Raw genomic sequence first — 27,924 nt, 5'->3', positions numbered from 1 at the left:
AAGTTACCACCCAGTGTTGAACAGTTAGTTGTCCACTATAAACAAACAAACTTCTGCTATTTAATTAGCTTCAAATGAGATAATACTTCAGGATATGAGATTATACAGTCAAATATACCCAAAATACTTCTACATAAACTATGGACTTTTTTCCCCCCTCATTGGTCCCATTTTCTAGGACACAGCACAGGAGACAGACTACGTCATCACTGCCTACTATTCTGGTATCTCAAAAAGTTTTAATTAACAATCATATTAAATTTGGATACTGACTTGCAAAGTACTGAAGAGCAGGCTGAAGACAGTATGTAATTGAATCTCATTTCCCTTAAAAGTAACCAATTGCTACGTTAATACCCCAAGAGAAGGAAAACTAGAAAACTGGAGTTATCTGTTCACAATTCTCACTTTAAAAAAAAAATTTAAAGCCAAAATGGCAAGTGATAAAACTAATGTTTGCTTTTAGACTTTGAAGCAACCCTTCTCACAAAGTTCCGTTCCGAGAAATGCATTCCCAGGCTTTGTGAATTACACCTAAAAAGAGCGATTCTGAGATGCTGAGCTCCATCACACGAGCAGGATCCATCTACAGACCCTACAGACCAGCCGTAACTCAGACGGGGCCACAGCTGCCATCGGCCTTGCCACTGGGTACCACGTACCAATGTCACCTCATTCATACACCATCTCCCAAGATGCATGAGAATGTTTGGTAGTGCTTTTGTCTGTAACCACGGGAATATACAGAAGACTGCAACAACAGTTAATAATATCTAGAACAAAAACTGGGGAGGAAGGAAAGGCGGAAGGAAGGGAGAAGAACAGGAAAATGAAGAGATCAGATAAAACATCAGGTATGGGAAATACTCAATAATTTACCATTAAAAGATTTCCCTTTCCAAAGGAGGAAACGGAACACAAATGAAATAAATCTGCTGACAACAAATACCTATGAAATACACTGGCCAAATACCCCATTCCTTTCTAATACTGGTCCACCAAGAATAATAACTTATTACTACTAACAATTCGTCTTAACTGTTATCGCAGAAATAATCAATGGACCCAAAGGTTCCCACTGTGTCAATAAGCTGAAAACAAACATTCCATCAAGCTACAATACTGGCATCCGTATAGTCTTTTTTTTAAAAAAAAAAAGCTAGTTATTCTGCAGATAAATTATTTCATAAGGTCTTCAAATTCATGTATAGAAATTACAGAAGGAAGCCAAGATACACACTTCTTTTTAAGTAGTCATATAGCAGTAAGTCATCAAGATGAATTAAAAGCTTGGACAACGCTACGACATTTTCCTTTTACATTACAGTTCCTCTGAGTACCAGGTAAGACGCACCACACAAATCAAGTATCTTCTCACCAGTTCTGCAGAGACTGCCTAACACAGCATGAAACCGAGGGAAGCCCCAAGTTTCATACATCAACATTCTCATAGCACAGATTATCGTAAATTGGCCTCCACTTTGATGAAGTATTGATTTCAAGCACATTCTAATGAAGCTCTTCAAAATCATTCCTTTAGTGCAGTTTTTCTAAGTCTTCATACAGTTCAAGCAAGAGAAGCATTCTCTCTGCTCAAGTCATCCTCCTCTTTCAGGAGGAGACACCCATTCTCTTACCTTTCCTCTACTTGCTTCTGAAACAAAGCCACTGTTACAAAGCAGAGGAGATGATCCAAGTTCTTTTCATTCCACTTGCTTAGCCCTAGTCCTTCCTAGAAAAAACTTGTCCTAGATGTTTGCTGGAGACCCAAAGAGGACTAATAGTCCTTTCTCTGTTCCTTAGCTATTGAATATTTTCTTGTTTAAGCATCACCATTTATCTGGGAGCTACTTTTCTGCTTCCCAGACTTTATCTATCAACAGTGCAGTGGCCGTAAACAATGCAATGATGTAAGAGAGACAAGGCTTGAAGGAAAGTAATACTACTTATTATATTTAGAGAAAGAACTCACACATCTGAAATGTTTTTCAACCATATCAGTTGGTCTAAGAAGAATTACTACCCCTTTATACTTTATAGAAACATCTGCCTTTGAACCAACTCCAGCACCAGCCTAAAAGCAAGACCAAGAAATGGCATTCACACGTTTACTTGATTCTTCTTGTCCATGACCACATTCGGCACATTAAAAGATAACTGCATACAAAATTCAAAATTACTAAACACAAAGTAGTCAAAATTGGAGGAAAACCTGAATTTCTCACGTGTTTTTCTCATTACGTAGCTGATGGTTCAGGAGAAGAACTCTGGCATCACCACATACAGCTCTTCATGCAGCTACAGCCAATTAAGCACATCTGCAGTGAACTAATAGGCTAGACAACCTTGGGAGGTCCCTTCCAACCGCAGATTCTGTGGATAACAGTATTTTTCAGAACTGAAGGAGAAGTCAAAGACGGGAATCAAGAACTACAAACGAGATGTACAACATAATCTGGTCCTACAGTCATTCCAAAAAGGCAAAGAATTTCAAAATGCATACTGTAAACCTCAGAAACATGGGCACAGGTGGACAGAAGAGGACGTCAACGTGGGAATGGTTCGTCAGTGGAATATGACTAGCCGTGACTATCCTAGGAACACACAGGGCTACGCAACCAGATCAGAACACCACCTAGTAAAATCACTCTTATCTACCCCAGCTCATTTTCTCTCTCAACAAGGTATTTAGAATAGAGAGTAGCCACATAGCAGCAAAGTGCTAGCAAGAAAACTGCATGAACCACATGTGGCCACCCAGTAATTCAAGAAAAGTCAGTTTTTCAAACTCTGAAGAGCTATTGTCTGTCACAGCACAACAGGAAACACAAATTATAGGCCTGACTATTTATAGAACAGTTAAATGGACACAAAAGCCTAATTTATTCCTAACTGTACAGACGCATTAAAAAATGTAATTATTTGTTACATGCTAATGTTTACATCACATATTGAGACAGGTCAATTTTAAAGTGCATAAATACATTTATTATTATAGAGGAGAAATCAGTAGCTGGGTAAAAAAACCACCTCTCATATGTCACTTGTCCAAACCCAGGTGAAAATACTGGCAATCAGAAGTTCGTCTCCCATTTCAAAAATTTTACTATGTCAGTACTCAACCTAGTTCCCACCGAGACGGACTCAGGATCCTAGGTCAGTCAAGTTAATGAGACATGGATGACTTCTTTGGCTGCTACTCACGACACTAAAGCATCAGTAAGACTGTCAGGAATCACACTGATTTCATTCCAAGTACCCGCGCAGCTTGGAACGAGAGCAACAGGGCAGCACCGGTGCCAAACACTGAATGCGTATCCTGGGGAAGGCATCTAAAAGAGGCACGGGGACAAAGAAAGGGAAAGCAGGAAGCTCGGTTTTTCATATCACCCACAACGACTGGTTTCTTCCCACTATGTAAAAATGCAAAAAGATGATGGAATAATAGGAGAGGAAGCAGACCTTCCTGCTTTTCTTCAGCATTCAAAGGAGGATAAAGAAAACAGTTTCAAATGACAACATGCAGCCAGAGACACAGACTGAGAAGATGCATCTTAGGCAAGGCCTAGACTCCTGACAAAGCTGATCCTAACCCCACAATCCTACTTCACCCCTCAGAATTTGGGCTACTCTGTCCTTCCACCTCCCAGTGCTGCCCACACCAGAAAATTGTATTTTTACATGCATTAACTGTGCCATGTTACCTATAGGCTCAAAGACAAGCACGCAGTGCTTAAGAACCCATAAACTCGCAATGATTAATCCCAGGGCAAAACATTCAACAGTGCATTAGAAAGCTAAGAATACATTCTCTATGCAATATTTTCCTGGCCCACATATAGCAGAGACAAGGCCTACAGAAACATTTCTTTCACAGTCACACTGGCGCATGTTAAGGAGAGATACTAAGGACGCTTGCTCAGTGGGAAGAGAGATATTTCATTTCCCAGTGCCATCAATCTGACACATTGTCCCCCTCCCCGCCACCTCATCCTTCAAGCACTGTATTTTTCTTATAATCAAAGTAAGACTGAATTCAATTAATCTATTCACACAATAACCCCTGCCCTGCATGGAAACAAACTGCTTGATGGAATGAAGGTTTTTATAAGCCAAGTTTCAGCCACACCTATGATTTAAAATACACGAAAACTATTGCAAGCAAACTCTAAAAACGATACCACATTTAACTTGGCTTCAGCCACAAGAACAACCAGAATTGAAGGAGCTGCCCAAGAAAACTTTGATAGCAAAGTTAAAACTTCCATGGAAATCCTGACCAAGTGAAAACAGAAAATGTGCATTGTTTCTGCAGTACTGACTGCAGATACAAACACTCCCTTACTTCTCCTACCCTGCAGTGAGCTGCCTCCCCCCGAACTCCCACCCCACTCACAGGGCAGAGGGAGGATGCTGCTCCAGTCACTGCTCCTTTTCGTCTTTACTGACCAAACTATTGCCCCACCTCATTAACCGCACTCATCCAAATCCCACTCTGAATGGGAATTTGCATATATACAAGCCTTTTGCAGCTCATTAATGCCATTTGAATGACTCTCACATGTTCATGAATTTATACTCTGCCTGTCCCTTCTTACACATACGGGTCAAAGGCACAGCGTGGAATCAAAAAAAGTTTATTTAAGATCTCATGACAAAACAAAGCATTTTTGGGGTTTCAGCCCAGCATTTTAGTATGAAGTGTCTTCACCCTTTTGCTCCTGATACACTCACTAGGTAACATATAGCTTCTATTTCCAGGTAAGGACATCGTAAGCATCGTATTACTTCACAACCTTGCTCAGCCTCTTTGTCAAAAGTAAAGGACAGTCCAGTATTGGGGAAAAACTAAAAATAGAGGCATCAAGACATCAGTCATGCACAGGTCCGAGGAACGAAGGAGTCAATGCAGTTAATCAACTAATATTTAGCTCAAGCCCTTTACTAAGCTATGTGAACGTACTCCGAAAAACAAAGGCACATTTAAAAAAAAACTTTTCTAGCTAACCGAACGTAGGAAACAAGTTTCAACACATCTCTGCTTCCCCTTAAAACAGCTTGGCACCACCTCAGAGTTCTACATATGTTTAAACACAACAGAATAGTACAGGTCAAAGGAAACTATGAAAATCCAGTCCACACATACAAGCTGGGTATTCTTACAGCATTAATAATATTTTTTTAAAAAGCAGGCCATAGATCCTTAGCTTGCTATTCAAAGTTCTTCTGTTACCAATGTGTCCAAGCTGTTCCAAGACCAAACAATAGAGGAAGGTCATGCGTGGAGTTCTGCAAGGGCCTATGCTGGCTCACATAGCTTAACCTATTCGTTAACAACCTAGAAAACGAAGTGATCAGCGGGGTGACAAAGTTGCTGACGGTATGTCATGGTTGTAAGGATGAAGGCAAACTGAAGAATCACCGAAAGACCTCAGTGACAGAGCAATTCAATGTACATAAATGTAAAAGTGATACCTATGGGGAAAGCCAGACCAGACAGACCTAGCTTTACATATAGTGATGGGCTCTGGGATGACCTTTACCACGCTAGAGCAAGCTCCGGGGCCCAAGATAAACAGACATATGAAAACAACGGCTCGGTAGCGGTCAAACACACACATCATTGTTAGGAATCATTAAAAAAGGAACAGAGAGCAGACGAGAAATCTTTATACACTATATAAATCCCTGGTTCACCCAGACCTCAAAGTGCAGGTGGTTTTGGTGGTCTCATCTTAGAAAAAGAAAAAACAAAAACCTACAGTAGAAGTGAAAATGTTCACAGAAGGATTACGGAAGTCCAGCATGACTTCCCTAATTAAGAAATAGCAAAAGCTAAGACTTTTCAACCTAAAAAATAGAGAACATGGGGACAGATATGATAGCAATCTAGAAAACCATGAACAGCACAAGGAGAGTGGACAGGGATCAGCTGTTCGGCCTTTTTCATTACACACCATAGTGACCAGTGGATGAAGCTGGCTGGACTCAGACTCCAAACAAAATGAGAAGGGTCCTCACGCAGCAAGCAGCATAGCAACAGAAGTCCCTACCAAAATACAGTGAACAAAATAAGTTTATCTAGGTTCACAAGGAACCTGGACAGGCACTTGGAAAATAGGTTTATTATGGCTTGTCCAGCTAGTAGCCCCCATTGGGTTCAGAGGACTGAGCTGAAAATAGCCGGAGACCAGGAAAATATTGCAGGGAGGTGACAGTTATTTCTCATACTCTGCCCTGTTTTTGCCTTTCCCTATGCACTCGCTTCTGGAAGCCGTAGGAGACAATACCAGGCCAGATGGACCCTTGGTCTGAACTGGTAACAGCTACTTTTCCATTCTTAAAATTCAGTTTACAACGCATGTTTATTTTTAGCCATTTCCTCAGAAACCCAAGTGCAAGCGACATTGTCAAGAGCCTCTAATACAAACGTTACTTCTCAACTGAGAGAGTCACATTTTAACACCAATGAGGTAAAAGTGGAAATTAACTGAATGAAAACCTGGGTGTACACCCTTTAGAAAAATATTATCTAAAATACTTGTAATTCAAACCGACAACAGTTCTGATACTTGATTAAAAAAACTTGAAGCCCTGCCATCAAGTGGCCTCAGTAGATTCACTGACAAGATACTGCTAAATCAACACGGAACCTACGAAAAGGAACAGCTTTGTTTCCGTACCGCTGCTGAAGTTTCTACATTTTTCATTTTGGTGCAATATATTTATAGGTGCACTAGCAACTCCATAGATGGCCTGAGCAGAGCTGTCTCTAACAGATTTCTTAATAAGCTGAAAATCTACACAAATACTTGGACTGTTTCAAAGACTCTTATTTTGCACCAGGGAAACAAGATACAACATCTGCACAAAAGTGAGATCATTTTGTCAAGGGAGTCTCAAGAAACAATATGAGGAACGAACGTATCAGAAAACATTCTCATCCACACAACTTTTTATAACACACTCCTGCGGCTCAGGTTACAGATTTTACCTGAACCAAGCACATTATTCCTATTGTATTTGGCCTCTGCTTGTATCTGCTTTAAAAAAAAGTGAGCTGCACCTATGCTAAATTGCCAAGCAAAACTACATTCACTGCTATTTCCATCCTATATTCTATTTTGCATGCTAACTAACCATATTTTCAGTTGAAAAGCTGAACACAGCAGCCTTATTAAGCCCAGACCCTGCTCTACAAAGAGGGCAGGAGGAACATCTGGCATAAGACTGTAAATGAAGGTAAGCAAGAAGTTTCAGCTCTGAATGATTCTCAACTGACCATCCCACTTCAAGGGATAGTAAATTTCTTCACGTGGCTGGACAGCGAAAGCAAGCTATCTGCTTAAACAACGAACAAGCTGAGATGCTCTTCTTAAGAAGGAAGATACACTTTCTCAGGAGGAAGCTCTGGCACTGCCACACGCGAAACAAAGCTGGAGGAACCTCACATGGTCCACTACACTGATCAGACCACAAATATGCAGAAGGACCAAGACTAGACCAGACCAATGCAGTGACTCTCAGGACAACCAGTTGTTCTGCAGAGATACACAGAGCCGATTTTAATCCCAGAAGCAACTAGGGATAAGTTATTTTGCTAAACTCTGCCTTTTGGCTCAGCTGCCAATCTGCTCCCCTTTGTGAGCCTCAAGAACAGAGTAGCAGCATCAAGCAAATATACGGTCAAGAGGGCCAAGGCTGAAATCTGATGGGCCTAAGGCACCCTACTGCAAACGACACCCCCTGAAAACGTTGCAGATGACAGATCCTACAGCTACTCAATAACGAGTGGTGCAGTATGGAAAGGTAAAGCCCCAATACTGGCTGGCAGCTTGAGTATATGCCCAGTGGAAGAATCAATGTGAATACAAACCCCTACAGCTCCAACATAAAACTCTAGTGCACCTAAAACACTCTGTAGTTTTATACTTTGTCATCTCTTGGGAAGAGAACTGGTTTTTTCATAGTATAAACCTAGCTTAGAAAACCAGGCCTCTAATCTCAGCTCTGCCCAAGGATTATGACTTAACTCCTAACATTTATCAGATATGTTTGCACACTCAAATGGCTGTGGCCACAAAAGATGCATCTTCAGGAAGCGAAGGCAATGCTGCAACCAAGCAGTAAGGAGACTGAGCTCAGTCTTCCATCTGCTTTATAACCATGTATTTAATGGGAGGGGAGAAAAGAGCGTGAGAGATTGGTATACCAATTTTCAAAATGGACAAGAATCCTATGGACCCTCTTGGTGAAGAGATGCCTACTTAGTGCCTGTCATGTGTCATCATCTCCCCTCAGAAGGTTCACTGCTTTTGAAATCTAATTTTTTGAAGCAACCTCCACCCCTTCCACTGATACCAGCGGACAGTCTCAGGAACTACTTTTCCACATTTCTGAGGATGTTAAGGATTTTGTAATACATCTCCGCTAACAGAAATCCAGAGGAGTAAAAAATCCTCAAGAACTACCATGGAATCATCTGCCCAAATCCAATCCCCAAACAAGCTGCTGGTATCTTATTGTCAAAGATGTGAGGCACAGCAAGATGATCTGGCAAGAGACTGGGGGAACAGGGCTTATTCAGCCTGGTGAAGAGAAGGCTTTGGAGGAACCTAATGACAACCTTCCAACATGTAAAGGAGGTCATCAAGAAAACAGAGCCAGGATCTTCACAGAGGTACACAGCAGAAGGATGTGAGACAATAGGCACAAGCTGAAATAAAGAGGTTCAGGCTGGATATAAAGAAAAACCCCAAAACTATTTTCACCATGAGAACAGCTAAGCAGTGGAAGAGGTTGCCCACAGAGGCTGTGCAGTCTCCATCCTTGGAGATTTTAAAGGCCAGACTGGATAAAGTCCTGAGTAACCCATTCTGACCTCATAGCTGATCCTGCTTTGAGCAGGAGGGTGGACTGGAGGTTTCCCAAAGTCCCTTCCAACCAAAATTACCAAATAATCTATGGTCAGGATCAAGGGAGCAACCAGGTGTCAAACTGAAAATAACACCAAGAAAAGCTAACAGGAGAGTCCTACTGAACTCTTGGTTTGAAGAATTTAGCACGACAAATCGTATCTGGGCTGGAAACTGAGGAAAAAGCACTCAGCGTACACTATAAACATGCAAGGCATAGGGAAGAAAATATCTACAGAGATAAAGGGATGCTTCACAGCTTACCATTCTGGAAAAGCTGTTGGCTGTGTATCAGCCCCAAAGCAGGGCAGAGATTGAAACTCTCCCTTTCTTACTCTCTCCTGCTGTTAAACGTACTTCTGTGATGGAAACTGGCAACTGAAGCATTACCTACAGCCCGTGCAGTCCTGGCAGAAGCAGAGAAGAGGCAGAACTCATACATGTTTATTAGCATGCATCCAGAAAGCTCATTACCATTTCCTAAACAAAACAAGGGAAGTTCACTACAGAGCAATCTTCAGTGATGCACATAAAGTGAGTAACACTTATCTTTCTGTCCTCCATGCTAAATAAACTTTAGCATACCCACAGAGTCTTTGCTCTGCTGCAGAGCCTAGGACTCTATCCTCACCAAGCAATGGCTTTAAAAGGCTTCTCTTCCTTCTCCATTAATTATCATGCCACCTCCTATATAAATCTCTTGTATATCATCTCCTATAGACATGAAGGTCAAGCTTAGGTTGACCTTTGGTCTAACTGCATACTAGCTTTTCATTTCTTTGTTTCACATATTCTAGACAAGCCCCATAATACCCACCGTCTGCTACTTCCTACTCTCCCCTAGTCTTAAAACACAATGCTTGCTTACAGAGCATTCTAGTATCCCTCCAGTATATTCTAAGGGACACAATATAACAGCAGAGACATGGCAGTACATCTATAGCCATCCCTAATCCCAACAGGAGAATGAGATTAAGCAAATTGCTGACAAACTCCTGGATCAATACAGCTGCAACAGACACAGGAGTCTCAGCAAAACAGTAAGAAATGACAATAGAAAGGTCTGCACCTCAGCACACAGAGAACAATAATATAATGTTACCTGGTTTAATTTGTTTCTGGCTGCTATTGAAAATGTGGAAGATCAGAACAAGCTAGATAAGCTAACATCTCCTGTCTCCATCCTCAACTCCATATATTCTCATTTTCAAAGGTTTAACATCTACTTTTTGTTGCAGCCCCAAAGCTTCTAATTTACTTTGAAATAGCCACATTTTATGGCAGTGACTAGTTGTTCAAAATGGCTTTGATAGCGTTGAGTAAAATTACAGAAATAAGCAACCTTTTGTAGGCTACTGGAGCTCCTTTCTTCTCCTCATCCTCCCCCTCCTTAACTAGCAAGAGAATCTACTTTTAAGAAAGGCATTTATTTTCATGAACAGACTACCACTGAAGGTACTACATGCAATTTTTGCATCATAAAATCCAATCATCTTCATTTTAAAAAGCCCAAACCAACACTCGTAGCATTTACTGGCTACACAGAGCTGGAATAGTGACAAGAGCAATGAGACAATCAATACCTGAGCTTGATCAAGAGGATTCCGAAATTCAGCTGCCCAAGCACGTGTCACAGCAGGCACCCAAACAATACATTTCCCCTTTTCTCCCCCTTTAAGAACAGGACAGACATTTCTCTGTGATTCTTGCAGGCACATTTGTGCGTTAACCAGAGATGAAGTTCCTACTTAGAGGGGACAGCACAAGCTGAGGCAGCTAGACTGCAAAAGACACACAAGGTATATACTGACAAGTTTTTAATGTAAAAACCATGTTTGCAGTCTTCACTGAAATCATGGCTTTCAGAAGGCTTTTACTACTTTTTTATGGAGGGCGATAAAGCAGAGTCTTCCATTAGAAGGGCACCTGTAACATCTTTCATCAAAGCAAAAGTTTCTGAAGTGGAAGCGCAGCAGCAAAAGTAAACAGACATTTCTGAGACAACTTAAGGTTTGTAGGTAGAATTCTTCCCTTGTGGAGCCAAAGGGCCAAACACCAATATCATCACCATGTAAGAGAAAAGCTGCAAGAGATTCAATCCATTTCCCAGCCACAAATCCTCTGAGACACTGGGTGATCCCAAGGCCCCACAAAGGAACCCTTTCAAAACGTTGATTCACAGCAAGAAAGGTACTTTTACCTCAAATTCAACAGTTTCAGCAGAGACCAATGAACCCCACACTGATGGAGGCCACCAGCCAAATAACCTTGGGGTTCAGCTCCGAACTCACTCAGAAGCATGACCGCAAAAAACAAGGACTAGAAGAGACGCTTCACAGAAATGCAGCAGCTAGGCGCTCAGAGGATCAGAGAGGGCTGGGGGTATCTCAGAACAATTACAGGGAGCACTCGAGCCTCAAGTGTTTGGAAGTTCTGCTTTGTTTTTCGCTATAATGGCACTAAAGAGAAAAATGATCAGATGTTGACTCCTACAAGAATGGATTACAGGAACTAAAATCTACCATGCCAAACACATTAGTGACAAGTCTGCACTTATCTTTGTGCTCTACATGAATGCAGGTCAGAGTATAAACCATACCAGTCATCTACATCCCTATAAATAACCCCACTATCTGAAGATATCTTAACTGTCTACACTCTGCTTCATGGGATGCTTTTAAATATTTGTCTCGTGTGCCTGATTCATAAACATTCTTATCAATGGCCAAGCAGTCCTGAGCCCTTCCCCTCCCTAGGGTAACACTTTTCTCTTATTCTCACAGAATAAAGCTAAGGAAGACGCATCTTCCACCCCCCTCTTAGCTTCTAAGCCTTTTAACTGTAATTTCTAAATACCTTTATAACCAGAAGAGAAATGAACTGTAAATCCATTAAAAATAACTACTGTGAACGACTGGTTCTTGTACCTTCCTTCCTTCTTGCAAGTGGCAACGAGTAAGAATTTCACTTGCACAGGCCTACAAGTACTTCCAGGATGGCCCCTAACGTTCATGAGGGGTTTATACGAGAAATGTGCTGACACTATATTTACGTGTACACAATATGCAATCTGTTTTTTATTGGCAATAAAGAAGTGTTATGGATTGGGGCTTTGACAGTTAAGCAGTGATGCACAGCTGCCAATTTCATGCATCTGGTATCTGCAATTCCAGTGTTGAAGACCAAAAGCTCAAAAAAAGATACCTAGACCAAAATACAGTTAAAATACAATTATACTGACATACACCAAATTACAGGCATGAAAACAACGTAATCCGTGGACTCAGATAACGACGAAAAGTGGATTATATTGACTTTAATCACAGAAACACGCAACCCCAGCAACTTATAAAAGGATTAAGCAGAAATAGCTCATAATACAGAAGAGTAAAATTCTAACTGAACACTGAAATAGGTAGCTTATGCTTATTAGCATTGACAATGCAATCTAACACAACTGCATTTCCATACCAGAGATCCATTTGTCACTATTAGCACCACCACCTGAAAGCTGTGCTACTTGCCTCTCCCCCTCAAAAAACTGCTTCCCTGTATTTAGGGGAGGGGTATTTCCCAACTGAGTATTTTTAAATGGTTTGTTTTCATCACCATTGTGTGGAAATGCTATTATGAATTTTCATTCAAACTCTTGGCTCACTTTTTTTTTTTTTTTAAGTATAAATTGTGTCTAACAAGAAACACACCAGGGATCTCTTCAATCCCCAAAGGCACTTTCTTAAAAGGAGAGAGAACAAAGGAGAAAACCTCCCAGCATGTGCTTTCCAAACCAGCTTCTTAGGACAGTATCAAGAATGACAATACTAGAACATAAGCTTTTCTTTTTCATTCTTTGATCCATGTATAATTAAATTGATTATTGCAAACTGTGTAATGATTTCCAAAAGACTTGAGTAGAAGGCAAAGATCACAACAATCTAATAACCAATTTAAAGAGATGTAAGAAATATTGAAGGAAAGATTTAATCACTCAAGTATACTCCTTCCAATTAGAAAGGGCTTTAAATAGCTTACCTTGAGATAAATTAGTCTGTATGCAATTATACAGGAATAGTAATTAAGATCAGGAAAACTCACATATCCCTCAGCCTATAGAGTTAGAGAGGTAATCCACAGAAGAACAGACTTTTCAGTTGCCTTGTTTCATCAACAGAAATGAAAACATACTGGTTCAATTTATCCAAACCTTCGAGAGTACCAAAGAATTCAGTAACCTTACAAGCCTGGGATCTGCAAAGTATGTTTGATCTTATCTGATTTTTTTTTCCAATAGGACAAACATTCTTAAATGGGGCAAGAGACTGAAATACTCTTGATCGCGGAAAGCAAATACATTACAGGAAACGCTATTTAATGATTCAGAACTCTGAAAAATTACAGCAAGTAAGAATGACCACTGTTTTTCTGGAGGAAGCAAGATCTTAAATTTTACTTTGTGCATTTGGCAACACCACCCAATATCCTATCACATTCTCCAATTTACATGTGTGTACGTTACCCACATGTAACCCCATGGTTCTCTACACTGGAAGGCAAGAAAGTTTCAGAAACTTGACTAAATTTTCCTGACAAACTTTATCTGGCAAGACAAGTGAGCTACTGCGCCACTATTACATTTGATTTTAGTTTGTAAAGGTCACTAAATCTGAAATCAATGCCTCTTGCTAATTAATCAGAGGAGAAACGTGAAAAGATTTTACCTAAGAAAATTAAAATAATGAAAGGAATTTACTGTTCATTCTTCAAATAGCAGAGCCTCAATCACAAATCCTCCCTTAGTTGTGTCTCCTTTCAACTTTCAAAAAAAGAAAGAATTTAAAAGCACTTTTCCTGGGGATGTACTCCTGCTTAAAAATACCCACTGCACCCAACTACGATATAACGGCATTCCATTAGCCACATTTTTCCAAGGAGCACTCACCTCATCCAGTACCTAATAACTGAGCTGTGCTACTTCTGGAAAACCGGTATGTGACAGCTACAACTCTAAGCAAAAATTTCATGCCCCCTTGTCTTTCCCTCTCCTTCCTGACAGAGAAGGACACACCCACACACCTCTTTGTCTTTGTACAGTCTAGAGGATAAATGTATTGAAGTCTTCAAAGTATGAATTTATGAAGTAACTATTTTTTTTCTTATGTAAACTGCCAAACCCCCATAGCTACAAAAAAAAACACCACACCCGAACAACTTTTCACAGAATGCAGTGCTACCATCCCACAGTCCCAGCTTGCAAGTACCACTACATATCCTGAGCAGCAAAGTAAAATTGAAAATAAACTAATCAGTTTGACATTTACCCTTCAGATCCCTAAGGTCGCAACAGTACTTTAAAAAAAAAAAATTGTAATTTCTCTCTACTGGTTCTCAAGAAGCAGGTTTCAGAAAGAGATCAATAAAGAAGTCCAGGATGATAAGCAGACACAAACACAATTCTACAAAAGCTCCATCTGTAAAGCTGCAGAGAAAGAGAAAAGGACAGGCCTCTACACTACGCTCGCGCAGCCCAATGGCACTCCAACACATGTATACGAGCCCAGAGGCTCTGCGATGGACAAGAGGAGGGGCTTCAGGTTTCAAAGCTCCTAAGATCAATACATTGTCGACTTTCATAGTAAAATCATGCCTTTCAGCACTGTCCCTTGACCACCATCTTGCCATCTTAACACACATCCAGAAAAAAAAAAAAACAACTTTATTCCTTTGCTCTTGCCTCTTTTCACTCCATTTGAGTCAGTCTTGTTTATAGAGGCATCACATAAACTCAAGACGGCTACTGTGCACCGAAAACTCTTTAAGAGTCAGTTACCAAAACACACTACTCCATTTGATGCGCTAGGATTAACAAAAGTTTAACACTGGAATCACATCTTGACCCTTTATCTCATTATATGGGAAGCACAATTTGAAGAACAAAAAAAAAAAGGCTTGGGGGCAACTCAGCTCAAGCAATATACTCTGCAAGAGACCCAAAACCCCAAAGAACAGCAGAGGATTTAAAGCAGGATCTATTTGTCCTGACCTGGCAGACACAGAACCTAAAAAGTTGGAACACGCACAAGATTTTATACTTCCTTACATCCTGACAGCTCTTTAAGCATCGAAAAATGAAAGCGCAAGAAACCTTTGACACACAGAAAACTGAGACCTACCGAAACCCCAGGGAACAAGAAAGTATTTCCCTAGTCAGACTTTACATATTCTGTAGTTTATGTTACACATTTAATATACTTCTGATTTGTGCCTTTCACTGTATTAACTTCAGAGTACGAGACAGAAGCCCTCCAGATGAGTAACGACCCTACGACAACTGCAATGAAATTCTCAAACTTTTAAATATACTGCCCGGCGTGCAAGGCAGAGTTCGCACCCCCACACACCTTGCCAAAGTGACTGGAAAGTTTTTTGGGGTCTTTCTTGTTGGATTTTTTTTTTGGGGGGTGCACAGTGTGGACACCCCACCACCCGCCATTCCACCAAACTATTCCTCAAAACACCCGCTGGGACGTGCTAGGGAGTTGCTCCCTCCCCTCCACCCCGGGCAGAGTCCCACCTAAACCCCCCCGCAACCCAGCGCGACACCCCCCCAGCTTCACCCACTCGGGGAGCTGTAACTTCGCTCGAGGCTGCTTCAGAGCACCGGGTTTCGATGCGTTTCGCAGGATGACAGGGACAGCCGCAAGCTTAACACCTTGGAACTCCTCCACATCTGCTTGTGACGTCCTTTATTTACCAGGGCAGGAGCGGGGCGAGGCAAGCGGGGCTCCCCCGGCGGGCCCCCCCCTCCCGCGCCGGGCGGCGAGGGCGCTCGTTAGGAGCCGGCCGCCTGTCAACGGCGGGCACAGCCGTTCCTCAGGGCTCCCTCCCCGCCCGGCGCCGCTGGCGGAGTCCCCTGGAAACTTTGCGGGGAGCCCGGGGAACCGTCCCCCGCCCCGGGGGCGGCCGAGCCGCGCTGCCCAGCGCCGGCAACTGCCGGGGGCTCCCCCGGCCGTCGCCGCCGCCGCCCTCACCCCCGCGACGGCCCGGCCCGAGCCCAACCGCCCTCTCCGCCGGCGCTGAGGGGAGCCCTCCCCGCCCGCCCCCGCTGCCGCCCCCCGAGCCCGGCGGGGCTGCCCGGCGGAGAGCGGTCGGGCGAGAGGCGAGGGGAGGACAGCTCCGCTCCCCGCCCCGCTCCGTCCCTCAGCCCCCGCTGCCGGCGGGGCGCCGCCGCAGCCACCCCGGCGAGGCAGCGCCGCGGGGCGCCGCACAGCGCCGGCAGCGGCTCGGTTCGCCCCCGGCGCCGGGGGGAGCACAGCCGCGGCGGCCCCGAGCGCAGCAGCGAGGGGCATCGCGAAGGGAATTGAAGCTGCGCTTTACCTTTAGTTCCGCACTGTCCGCCATCTTGCAACTCCGGGCGCAGGCGCAGTGAACCCCGCCGGGACACCGCCCCCCCGCCGCCCCCGCGCCAGCACGCAGCGCGCAGCGTTTGAATCGCGGCGCCATTTTGTCCCTCCTACGCGCCCGGCCGGGCGGGGGGTCTCCGGCGGGGAGCGGCCCGCAAGATCCCTCCCCAGAGCTGCGGAGAGCCCCGGGCCTTCGGCGGAGGATCTCCGATCCGTCCTGGGGGTAGCGTGTCGCCGCCGCTCTGCCTGGAAAGTTTCCCCCTGACAGCGCGGCCCCCTCAGTCCCGCCTTCCCCGCTGCTCGCTCCGTGAGGGGGACGGGGCGCTGAGGGGAGAGCGGGCAGCGTTCCCGAGGCCGGGCCGCTGAGGGTGTCCGCGCCCCGGCTCTCCTTAGCCGCGCCGGGCAGAGCCCCCGGGGTGCCGGGGGCCCTCTGGAATAGCATCACCACAGGGAAGAGGTGGATACGCGTTCCCGTAGTAATAAGTTGATTAAAATTGGAATTTGCAACTCCGCTTCCTGCTACTTAATCCGCAGCTTTAAGTGCTTTAGGAGTGGAAGAGCACGGGACTAGGCTGAGGTCCCTCAGCGGGCCCTCGGGTGCTCCGCTCTGCCGGCGGGAGGAGGGCGGTGCGGGCTGGGCTCCGGCTCCGGCTCCGGCTCCTGCTCCGGCTCCGCCGAGGGCGGGCGGGGGGCTGCGGCTGAACCGCTCCGCAGGGCCGCGGTGGGTGGCACGGCGGCTGCAGGACTAGCTGGGAGAATGCCCTGCCATCAGCCGTCCTCTGGCTCCCGAGTTGTGCGAACCGCAGCACGAAGCGGGAAATGAAAAGTTTTATTTCCCTGAGGTACTGTAGAGGAAGTTCAGGGAATCAACGTGAGCTTGCCCAGGTTTTCCTCTTACTTCGGAAAAGCAATACAAGTGTTTTTAGGAGGGCCTACAGAATCAAAGCGGAGCTTTTAGATCCAAACTTGCCCGTGTCATATCATTTTTGAGTAAAAAGTGGTTTCTTGCAACAGCAGGCCAGATAACGCAGAAGAGAAAAACACATGCCAAAAATGCTATCATCTGGCAAGGTGACTGCATCGGTTGTGAAGCTGATCGGCTTAAATACTAGCATTTAAGTCACACACCTTAGCTTGATTCAGCTTCCTTTTACCCGTGTGTGACTCTGTAATTACAGATTGCCATGACGCTTTCTCCACTTGGCCTTTACCTTAATGCATAAGTCGGAAAAAAATTTGTTGAACGCGGCCAATATTGTACATCTTTTTGAGTGAGAGTGATACAAAATTTGCTATTTTTCCATAGCGGCTGTAAAATTCATCATCGTACGTTCAGAAAGCTCTTACATTATCTGCATTGCAAGACAAAAAAAAGCATTAATATCTCCACTCTACAGATTAAAGAAAGCGTGCTTGAGGCCACACAGGGAATCAGCGGTAAAGAGATTACCACTCATGATTATTACTGAATTATAATTTATGTCTCCCATATGACCAGTGTAGTTAGCCACAATTTAAAATTAGGTAGTTTCCATTGAGGGAGGAGTGTGATAGTGGTATCAAATATCTTTCTAGTAAGTAGCTTTTTGATGCCATCCTGTTCATGGGTAAGAATATATATGAAGTCCCGATTCTCTGACCAAATGAAAACAACCCACATCTCTTTCCAAACATTTCATTTCAAAGCATTTCACCCGGAAACATTCCCCAGCTTGGTCTCAAGAGCAGATTGACAGAAAACCCAGGTGCATCTTTTGCCTCCTCGCTGGTATCCCTCTTTCTTCTCTGGGTCGCGCGTACATCCCGTTTCTGTTGCAGATATGCCAAGTATCCACTGTTCTCATTGATTTCTTTTACAGTTCTCGGCGTTCAGCATTGGCATATCAAATGAAGCATTCAGAAAATGAGGAGCAATTAGAAAGGGCTGATAAGTAATACTCCGATACTCTGGCTTAATACTGCATGTAATGAAGACTTATCATAGTGTCTAAAATGCTGGTTTGGGGAGGGGGCAGGGTGCTAGGCAAGATATCTAAAAAAATAAAAGTCAGATGACTACCCAGTACACCCACATGTACCATAATTAGCTGATCTATTTCAGTGGTCTGAACCAGTCCAGTTTAGAATGCTTCATTTTGAACGATTGAATGTGTTTAATAATCATGATCTAATATGATCTATGACTTTGTGTCTAGTTTAAAGAATTTGGCAAAAAGGCCTATAACCGTAAAAAGATAAATCCTTTTTTTTTAATTGCTTTTTTCCCTCCCCCGAAAGAGGCTTGCTGCACAGCAAAGATTTTTTCCTCTGCTTCTTCACTTCCTACCAAATTCAGTGGGATGTGGACATGTGCTTAAGTGCTTTGCTAAATCATGGCATAACACTATCAAACCTGACACATGGCCATAAACCACAGTGTCCTCTTTCAAAACTTGCTTTAAATAAAACAGTCTGAGAATGCCTTCAGATACATTAAAATAAGGAAGCGAACTAGACGAGAGGGTACAGAATATTCAATTTGAAATGGTTCATCCTAAATACTGTAAGTGTATTCACAAATAAAGCTAATGCAGGCCCAGTTTGGACTTCTGATAGTCACTTCTTTTTTAATGGAGTATATACTTCAGTATGAAGAAGGAACTTCATGTGAAAAGCAATCTGTGCTTCTATTTTTAGACAATTATTTACATGTAATAAAATTTTGTTCCTCTCTACTCCTGAGAACTTAGATGAGGGTTTCTTTGCTAAGAAAAGACTTTGTCAGCACACAGTAATTTTCAAAGGTGCTCTCGGTTGCTCCAGCTCTGCTGCAGCTCTGTCAGGTGATGGCAACACTCAGATCTGTCATGATTCTGTTTTCATTTCAAAAGGACATGCCCATCAAGTAGTGCAACTGGGGTGTATCTGGAACAGGTAAGAACACCTCCAAAATTGTCTTACAGTTGTCGGTCACCTCTGTTTCTGAGCTAAAACTACAATATTTTTTCTTTTAACCTTTTTTTTTGGGGGGGGGGGAGGGCGAGAGAGAAAAATAAAGACCAGAGTTTTCCTCAACCGTTCAAAGTTTTGATCTTTTTAATTCCCAATTTTCAAAAGTTCATTTCCCCTTTTTGCCATACTGCAGTAAAATAAACAACTTCCAGAATCTACCTTCCACCCCATTTCTTCTATTTTCCTATTCTGTAACCTCCCCGAAAATGTATCATGTCACATAACTCACTTGCTTAAAACCATGTTCAGACACAATAACATTTTTAAAACAGATACGCATTTTTTCTACTAACATGTTGTTTTCATTAGTCTGAGTCTCCAAGACTTTTCCCTCTTTGTCTAATAATCCAAATTTACTCTCTGCTCAAAAGTAATGGGGTGGGGGGGAGGCATTTTTGATCCTGAATATAACTTACTTAAAGATAGATTCTCAATGACTCTATTTCTTGATAGAAAAATGTGACCAAGCCATTAAAAACATCTTTTATTCCTGAGATTGTTGGAGTCATAGAAAACATTTAGATGTGTCACTGAAATAGCCTTTTCTGGAGGGAAAAAAAAAGTCATAGAGGTACATTTTAGTGAAAATTCCTTGGCTGTACATGAAGACAATGGAGTAGCCAATATATCAGATAAAACAAGTCCATTTCATTCTTTATAAGCAATATACGTGGCATTGCTCGATATGCTATATAGTAAGTTCAGCGATGTTGAGTGACTGCGACTTGGCTGGTACACCCATCTCCGCCTAAATTCACATCCAAATGCAATATTATATTATATCATCATATGTTACCATCATCTCTCAAATTTGGCCCAAAACAAGGGCTGCTACTTACTTAGAAAAGGAAGATTCATTACATCTTTGCTGCCTGTGTGATTAAAATTTACAAAGGGGGAGTTAATCACCTAAAATCCTAAATTAAGGAAAGATACTGGACCATTTTGCTAATGTCACCTCTTTTATATCCTTAGATCTCCTGGTATAACGATGTTATTGCAATATGGAAAGCATATGTAAATGAGTTACTATAATCTTTAATTACTTATGCAGCGTTACAGCATGACACATCCCAGCTTCATTTGCGTATTTCCTGTTTTTTCAGTTCTTAAATATCAACTTGCCTTATTGCTGTACACACACGAGTGCGGTTTACACCACCAAGTACTCAAAGCCTACCATGGCCACCTACCATTGCCCCACTGCAATTTTTGCAAACCTTTAAAAATTTTAATGGCACTCCCTGATATTTGAATGCCCTGTATATTGTATTCCCTGCCTGGAATTACACATTCCAAGTCAAGCTCAGTTCCCTATGTACTTTACTGCTATACAAAGTATTGCAGCTGCAAGACAATAGTAATAGGCACAACAATTAGCCCATTCTTTACGACTATTTGCTTAGCCTTTTCCGCTCCAATATCAATGGATGATATGTGCTTGCCCATAGCGCTCCGCTAACATTCTTAAGGCCTGTCCTTCATAATTAAGCTATGCTATATTTGGACTGTGTCAAATGAAGTATCAGCCGTATCAAATGGAGACTACGTTTTGAGGTGAGGACAAACAGAATGCGGTCTCCCCGCTTGTCTCCCCTGGGGATCAGCCTGCCGCGGCTGCCCAACCCCACCGCACACAGCCTACGGATCGCAGGGATCATTCGCTTTCTGCCCGGTGCCTTTCAGGATTTGAACCTTTATAGAGCACAAGTGCAGGACAGGAAAAGTCCCTGAACTACCTCTGAACCAGCCACAGGGGTTTCATGCAAAATGCACTCATACAGCCTCGTTTAATTTCATACGTAATGACAGTACTCTCAACAGCAAAACCCATTTACGCTAGAGGAGTTTTATGTCATAGGGGACTGCTTTCTGTATTGAAATGACGCGTACGTGTTACAGGCAGTCCGAGCTAAGACGGTAAAAGCATCCTACTGGCCTTGCAGTGTTTAGTTTAACTTACCTAAAATTAACTTCTGTAACTTGTATCCCAGGAAAACTGCCACTGTTGAGTGGATCTAGTCCTGTAAGTACCTTTGTTCACTTTTCTCTGGGCTTCTATTTGAATTGTTACCTTTTTCTTTTTTTAAATGAGTGATAGAATAGGGGTTTTGTCTGAGAAGAAATGGTCATTCCCGAGATACTCATCTACACTTGTAAAAGCATTTCCTTTGGCTGAGTTGAATCCAGATTTTTGTCAACAAAATTCCACTCCGCTGAATCACGATTGGGATTTTTCGTCATTAGCACCCATTTTCATAACGTGTGGATGCAGTACAAGAAGGAAGAGTAAAGCAACTACAACAGGCCATCGCCGATCCGTAGTGAGCCATCAAGTGTGCAGTGCCATACCAAAGCCAAGTAATACCTAGAGTGTCAGATGGTTGAGAAGCTTGAAATTGGCCGCGAGCTATTCAAACATGAGGACAGAAAACTACAGAAAGCTACATCTGTTTCCAAAATATCTTCAGAGAGGTGAGGTAGGCTTTTAATTAAGCTGTACAGACTTACAGCACCAACAAAACCAGGTTTTAACTGCAACAAAGTCTTTCATTCCAATTAAAAGTGATTTTATGTAAGACTGCAAGGTCCCATTGCTTAAGAAGTTACTTTCTACAGATACTAAATAATTCCTAATAAGCAAAGTTCTGTGGTGGGAAAAAAAAATCAAAGTGCTAAATTTTCCAGAACTTTGATTGAGAGTAAGTCCTTGTCATGATGTTACGTGTTACTGCCCATCTTCCTGCACTCGCACAGTACGCGTAAAATACTGACATTTTCATACAATCCTAATTTATAATGATTTTGCACAGGGCATCAATCACGTACAGTGATCTAGAAAAGGACAGAGGACTGTTACAGTTTGAATCTCTTTCCTCCTCCATGTCCTACAATTTCCATTACGGACCACATATGGAAGTAATGTAGGCAGTATAGGAGTAGATTATTACACGTGGAAGTAATGTAGACAGTATAGGAATGGATTATGTTCATCTTCTCCGGTTCTTTAGCTCTCATCTTGCCTAAAGTGGCTCAGAGTAGAGGTAGGTGAAACGCCGAATAAAATGCTAGGAGCTAGTTCATGCCCGCTGGCACGGAGACGGTATCTGGTATGAAGTACTCACATCTTTATTTTTTTACCTAATCGCTATTTCTAAAGAATCACTTTAGTCATGGGAACACTGTAAATAAAGCTGAGTTCCAGCAGCAAGTAGAGTTCATTTCAGATGGCTCATATGAAAACAACAGAGCTAATTATGCTGTAGTAATTACCTGAAAATTATATGTATGTTGTTTTTCCACCAGTCAATACTGCTATTTTTGAACTTTGCATTGTTCTCATGGATTGCTGGAGTCATGCTGTCTCTAAATGGTCTTCTCGTCTCGTCATTAACTTAGCCTCTGGTTTGGGGAGAGTGTTTTAGAAGAAGTTTCAGCTGCAGCGTGTGCTATTTAGCTCAGACCTTTTGTGCTCACTTGCACTCTCCACCACAGTATATCCTCACCCGTGCTGCATGTGAGAAAACCTTTCCATTTTAACAGTCTTTTGAGTATGGATTACAAGATTCTGGCTCTACAATAGGACTCTAAACCAGCATCCAATTCAGATTTACTCTTGCACATTAAAAGATGCTGAGGATTCATCCTAGCCCACTCAGCACTATTAATAACCGTGATAATTCTGATTTCGAAGAGTTTTATTTCCTCACCTGTCCTGGGTGTGACATGTTATCGTTGTCTATGTTTTTGTTTTAAGAGCAGCCAATGAAAGCACCTGACGACGGCAGGCAAGCGCCGCGCAGGTGAGTGTCACACCCCACTCCCAAGGAGGGAATGCTGTCTAGCAGCAAGGACGGGAGAATGGGCGTCAGGAATTTTTGGATCGGTCCCAAATAGACTCCTGCCATATTACCTGATTTTGACCAAGTCATGGGGTAAAAGGCACTCAGAATGACTCCTTTGTGAAATGGGGATGATAATAATAGGTATCTCCCTGGACTGTTGAGAGGAAATTAATTAACATTTGGAAAGTACTTTGAGATTCTTGGATGAAAGATGATGAAGCTGGAATGCTGGCAACATTAAAATAAGTTGGAATAATTTTAATATTTATTGCATACAGTGCTTTCATCTTCAAAGCTCTTTACTAACACCAATGAATTAACAAAGAAAATATTAATAAAGATCATATTTACCCATAAAATTATCCTCCTAAAGCATATGTAAAAAATATGCCTCCAGTTAAAAAATATTATTAAAAGAAAACTAAAGCACCAACTCCAGTATCATGCACTAATCCCTAGTGGTGCTGTCCATAGCAAACCCACTTTGAACTATGAATTATTAGTTTATATTTTTAATCAGGATAATTGGACCCTAAGCCTAACCCAGCAGCGCTGAGGTCACCGGCAGTGTATCACCGACTACCAGGGGTGAAAAATCAAGGCAGCAAAGGGAGAAGGAAGAGCGGTGGTTAGAAAATGCCTCTGCTGTGCCAGAGAGGCTGTGCCAGGCTGTAGAGAGCAGGAGATGACATTTCTCTCTGCAGGAGGATATTGTGTTTAAGCACGGTTTGTTGTGTCTTTGGAATAAGCTACAGAGAACTGAGAAACGCACTGTACCGCCAGGAGAGATATGCAGCAGCCCTAGATATTTCTCAGTCAACCTATAGAATTCAGGGCATCCCAGACTAAACTATCCAAACGCTGCTTGCAAGGAACTGCACACTTTTTTTTTTTTTTTAAAGTATATTCTTACTGGCACGGGCACGACTATCACATTATCACTGGGAAGCACAGCCCAGCAATTTACTGAAAACCAGTAAATGAGACAGTCCTTCCAAGTGCATTATCTGCATTGATTTCCAACCAGTGCCTAAAGAACAGCGAGGGACCTTTTCCCTTTGTGTTTCATTTTCCAGTCACCTTCCCCGTCACAGTCTCTTCAGCTGTAAAGATAAATAAAACCGGAGAAAAAGCATTCTGGTGTTATTTCCCTCCCACCCCCCGTTTATTTTGGAGTAAACACGTTTCCATAGGTCTCATTCACTACAGCAAACACAGAGAGTTGCTGGCACTCTCTATGATGATGGACTCGGATACATTCCAGAACATAATGGGCTCTAATAGATTTTTTTAAAATCTATGGTGCACTTCATAGACTCTGGAGGTCATTTTAGGCAGCCCATCAATGTTCAATATGAATATTTCTGTTCAACGTGTTCTCTGCGCACGGATCAGGAATATGCACTTGCCAGATGTGCGTGCCACAAAACCAAAGCCGTTCGCTGTTTTCTCCAGACTTACTGTGAAAAAAACACATTATCTGCGAAGTGTTTTGTAGCCCAGTCTTGTCAAGACTGTTGCTGTTTCTCCAGAGTTGGCTGAAGGCTTTACGAAGTTATTCACAGATTAAACTGTCCCAGTTAATCTGCTGTACAACGACGTTCAGGCAGAGCTTCAAATATGTTTGGTTTTGGATAGAAATCAAATGTTACCTTTGGGAAATATGCTTATTATTAGCATTAGACATAGCTTTTGGTTTACTTCCAGTAACTTTGTTGAATTATAGGGGTTTTGTTATTGGGTTTTCTTTGTGTCCTGTATTTATGTATCGTGGTTGACAGACACTATTTTTTAGCATTTACTGTTTCTAGTGCTCCCAGCGCTATCAGAGGTATTTGGAAACATTAATTATTCTGCGTAATGCCTAACACATGGCGAGGATCCAGTTGAGAGCATATCGCCTCTCTGATGTGGTCTCACGAGGGTGGCACGTTTAGGCACAGGTAGCATTTTGTAGGCTAGGAAAAAAACCACATGAGCAGGAGACAGTATTTCTATTAACAAATACGCCGTCGCTGCAGAAAGCATTTTAACGACAGGCGAGGCTGACATCCAGACAAACAGCCAAGGTCTTTTTCTCACCATGTGATCTTTTCATAATCCTCCATTTCTCTCCTAGATCAACAGGTTCCTCTTTATTTGTCATTGTCAGCTCTTAGCACAAAGAGCCTTTTGTCTGTAGCTCTGACCCAAACACACAAGACTTTTTTTTGTCCGTTCTTGGCCATATGCTTTCAAATGGACTAATGGGTTTCCAAGCTATAAAGCAGAACCTTGACCCCAGAAGGGGAGATGGTTGTGTGACAACATCTCTCTGTTTTGACATCATAATTTATCCCTGCTGCAGCTCTACTGGCAGCACGAGCTAGCGAGTAGACGGCACAACCCAGCACAAATACTTGAACCTGATCCGCTCTAAAGCTCGTGCTATGGATACCGACGCTGGCATCGCAACGGCGGCAGCTTCTGACGCCCAGGCTTAGAGCAGGGAAGACCAGAGCCAGTCAATAGCTGCTTCTTTATGTCCTCTTCTACTTCATTATCGCTGGTGCGATGAAGCTATCATGCCTCCTTTGTAAGGCAGCACATGTTGCAGCAGAAATCACGCTAGCCCTAAAGCCCAGAGGATTCCTGCCAGAGCCCTGCCACAGTTTCCTTGTGCTGGGTTATTTAAAGTCGTGTTATGGATGCATTGCTGCATCCATGGAGGTCACTCTAAAAATGCGTTACTGAGGAATAAGCCGACAGACAACAAGAAAAAGTTTTCTGCCCTGTTTTCTCAATTTGCTGGACTACGTCACCACGTTGCACGCAGCCTGCTGAATTAAGAAGGGTGCGGAAAGCTACTGATGGCTTGTATGAACCTTGCTGGGAATATTCTGCAGTTGAACACAGTATGACAAGAGTTCATACCCTTTAACTGGCACTTGTTCCGGGCTATCACAGAAACCCTTTTGTTTTCCAGTGGAAATAGTTCCAGAGCCAAATTCCTACCTGTCTCTTTCAGGGTGTGTCTTTGCCACATCCCGTAATATGGTTTTGCTCAAGGTAAACCTATCCTGGAGCTTCAAGGGTGGCTTCTTAAGAAACATGGTGGGGTGCTGAGGAGAAGGGGAACCTGCCTTCTGATTTTTTTTCTCATTTCACTTCTTTCACCGAAGTTTTGTACTTGACGAATCTGTCTTCCAGAGATGGGGGAGGGTGTGTGACCCCTTTCATTTGGGAGCCACTTTCCCATGTACTTATCAGAGCTTGTGGGATTTCGAAAGCGGAGCTTCACCATTTGCTGGTGCTCCAGATGAGGGAGGAGAAGGAACAGAGCTTCTTATCTCCCCATTCAGCCCTTATCTGAGCCCGCCAGCTGTGTCACGCTGGGGTGGCGGCAAGGGGGAGGACGGACAATGTCTACGTGCACGTAAAAGAAGGGGGAAACCTGCACCCAAAAGCACCTTTTATGTTATAAACTGCTCCAGACCCAAAGTTGAGGGGGGAAGAGAGCAGCGCTACGTGGTCTAGAGCTGCCATCGCCTGCGCGGCATCAACACCAACGAGTCCTGCAAGCGCAAGAGCCCACCAACACGTTTTTCAATGACGTGTCAGCAACCCCCCCACGCACAGAAACCAACCGAAGTCAGCAGCGTTGTTCGCTGGAGTACGGCCTCGGAGGGTCAAGCCCAAGACAAACAGCATTCTACCATATGCTGTCTGGCAGGCTGGGAAACAACAAAGACCAGCCTGTGCTCAGCCGTCCTCAGCAGGGCAGAACGGAGCAGGCAGCATCGCCGCACGCTCGCGGCCCTCGAGCTTTGCACAAGCGGAGCAATCTCTGCGAAGCCCCTGGGGTTGCAGTTTTCCCTTACCGACACCACTAACCATCCTTAACGTACAGCATCGGCTCCCCCAAAATCCGGGCTTCGACATTGCGATGCGCGTTAGTTTGGGGCAGCGTGAGCCAAGGTTACCCAAGGTAGAGCCACCGTCTCCGAGTTACAAAAACAAGTCTTCCACGATTTGTAGTATGTTAAAAAAAACCCATTCAGCCAGAAATGTGATGACAGAATTTCTTTCAGAGCCTTTCTTACATGAAAATGAACACTAAAGCTTTTAATCTACCTAAGATTTCTCGCTAAAGAGAAAGCCACACAATTTGTTCAGGACTAGTTGACAGATGGGGAAATTAAGTCCTCCGTTATTGTTCCATTTGCTGGATGCGAAAATACTTAAGACTTACAAAGGACTTGGAGAATGGGAAGAGCTACAGAAAAATCAGCTCTCCGGACAAAAATTAGAGACAGAAATGTCAGGATCTGATCCTGGAAGATGCTACATGCTTTTGGCTAGTCCAGAAGTCAGTCTTTTCCTTAGCATTCCTCAGCGATTTTCCTGTGGTAAAGCAAAGGAATAAATGAGTGAATTTAGTATTAGACCTAAAAAGCAGAGTTGCGCAAGATCCTTTCAGTTCGATGCCTCCACCCAGCAAACTCTTTCAAAACAGTAAGTTCTCCTTTCAGTTGAAATTTCCTTTTTTTAAAATTGGAAGCCTTTAACTGAAAGGTCTTTCTTTTCTCTACTAATAAAAATAGGCTATTAATACTATTTTCCCTTTTTCATTGAAAACGTCCTGCAGTTTTCTTCCATCTGGGAACAAAAATTCTTTAAAATGATACCAAGAAATAATTGGCACCTCTTCGCCAAATCGCTCAGAAACAACCGAGCAGTCGGTCCTGCGCTCACATCTGAGCTCCCTTGATCAATGAATAATGAATTAATGGG

At 43.0% G+C, this 27,924-nt stretch overlaps 1 protein-coding gene across 1 annotated transcript in view; it reads right to left on the bottom strand.

The window, feature by feature from the left end:
• The window catches only part of PIAS1 (protein inhibitor of activated STAT 1), a 60,262-nt gene extending 43,968 nt beyond the window's left edge, over positions 1–16,294 (bottom strand). The window contains exon 1 of the mRNA XM_059823682.1: positions 16,290–16,294. The gene's annotated coding sequence lies outside the window, so the exon portion shown is untranslated. The remainder of the gene's footprint in view (positions 1–16,289) is intronic.
• Positions 16,295–27,924: the final 11,630 nt, after the last annotated feature.

This window comes from Gavia stellata, chromosome 13 (assembly GCF_030936135.1).
Source record: "Gavia stellata isolate bGavSte3 chromosome 13, bGavSte3.hap2, whole genome shotgun sequence".
NCBI classification, from domain to species: Eukaryota; Metazoa; Chordata; class Aves; order Gaviiformes; family Gaviidae; genus Gavia; species Gavia stellata.
The sequence above is the reverse complement of the archived record's forward strand: the minus strand, read 5'-3'. Positions and strand labels throughout refer to the sequence as shown.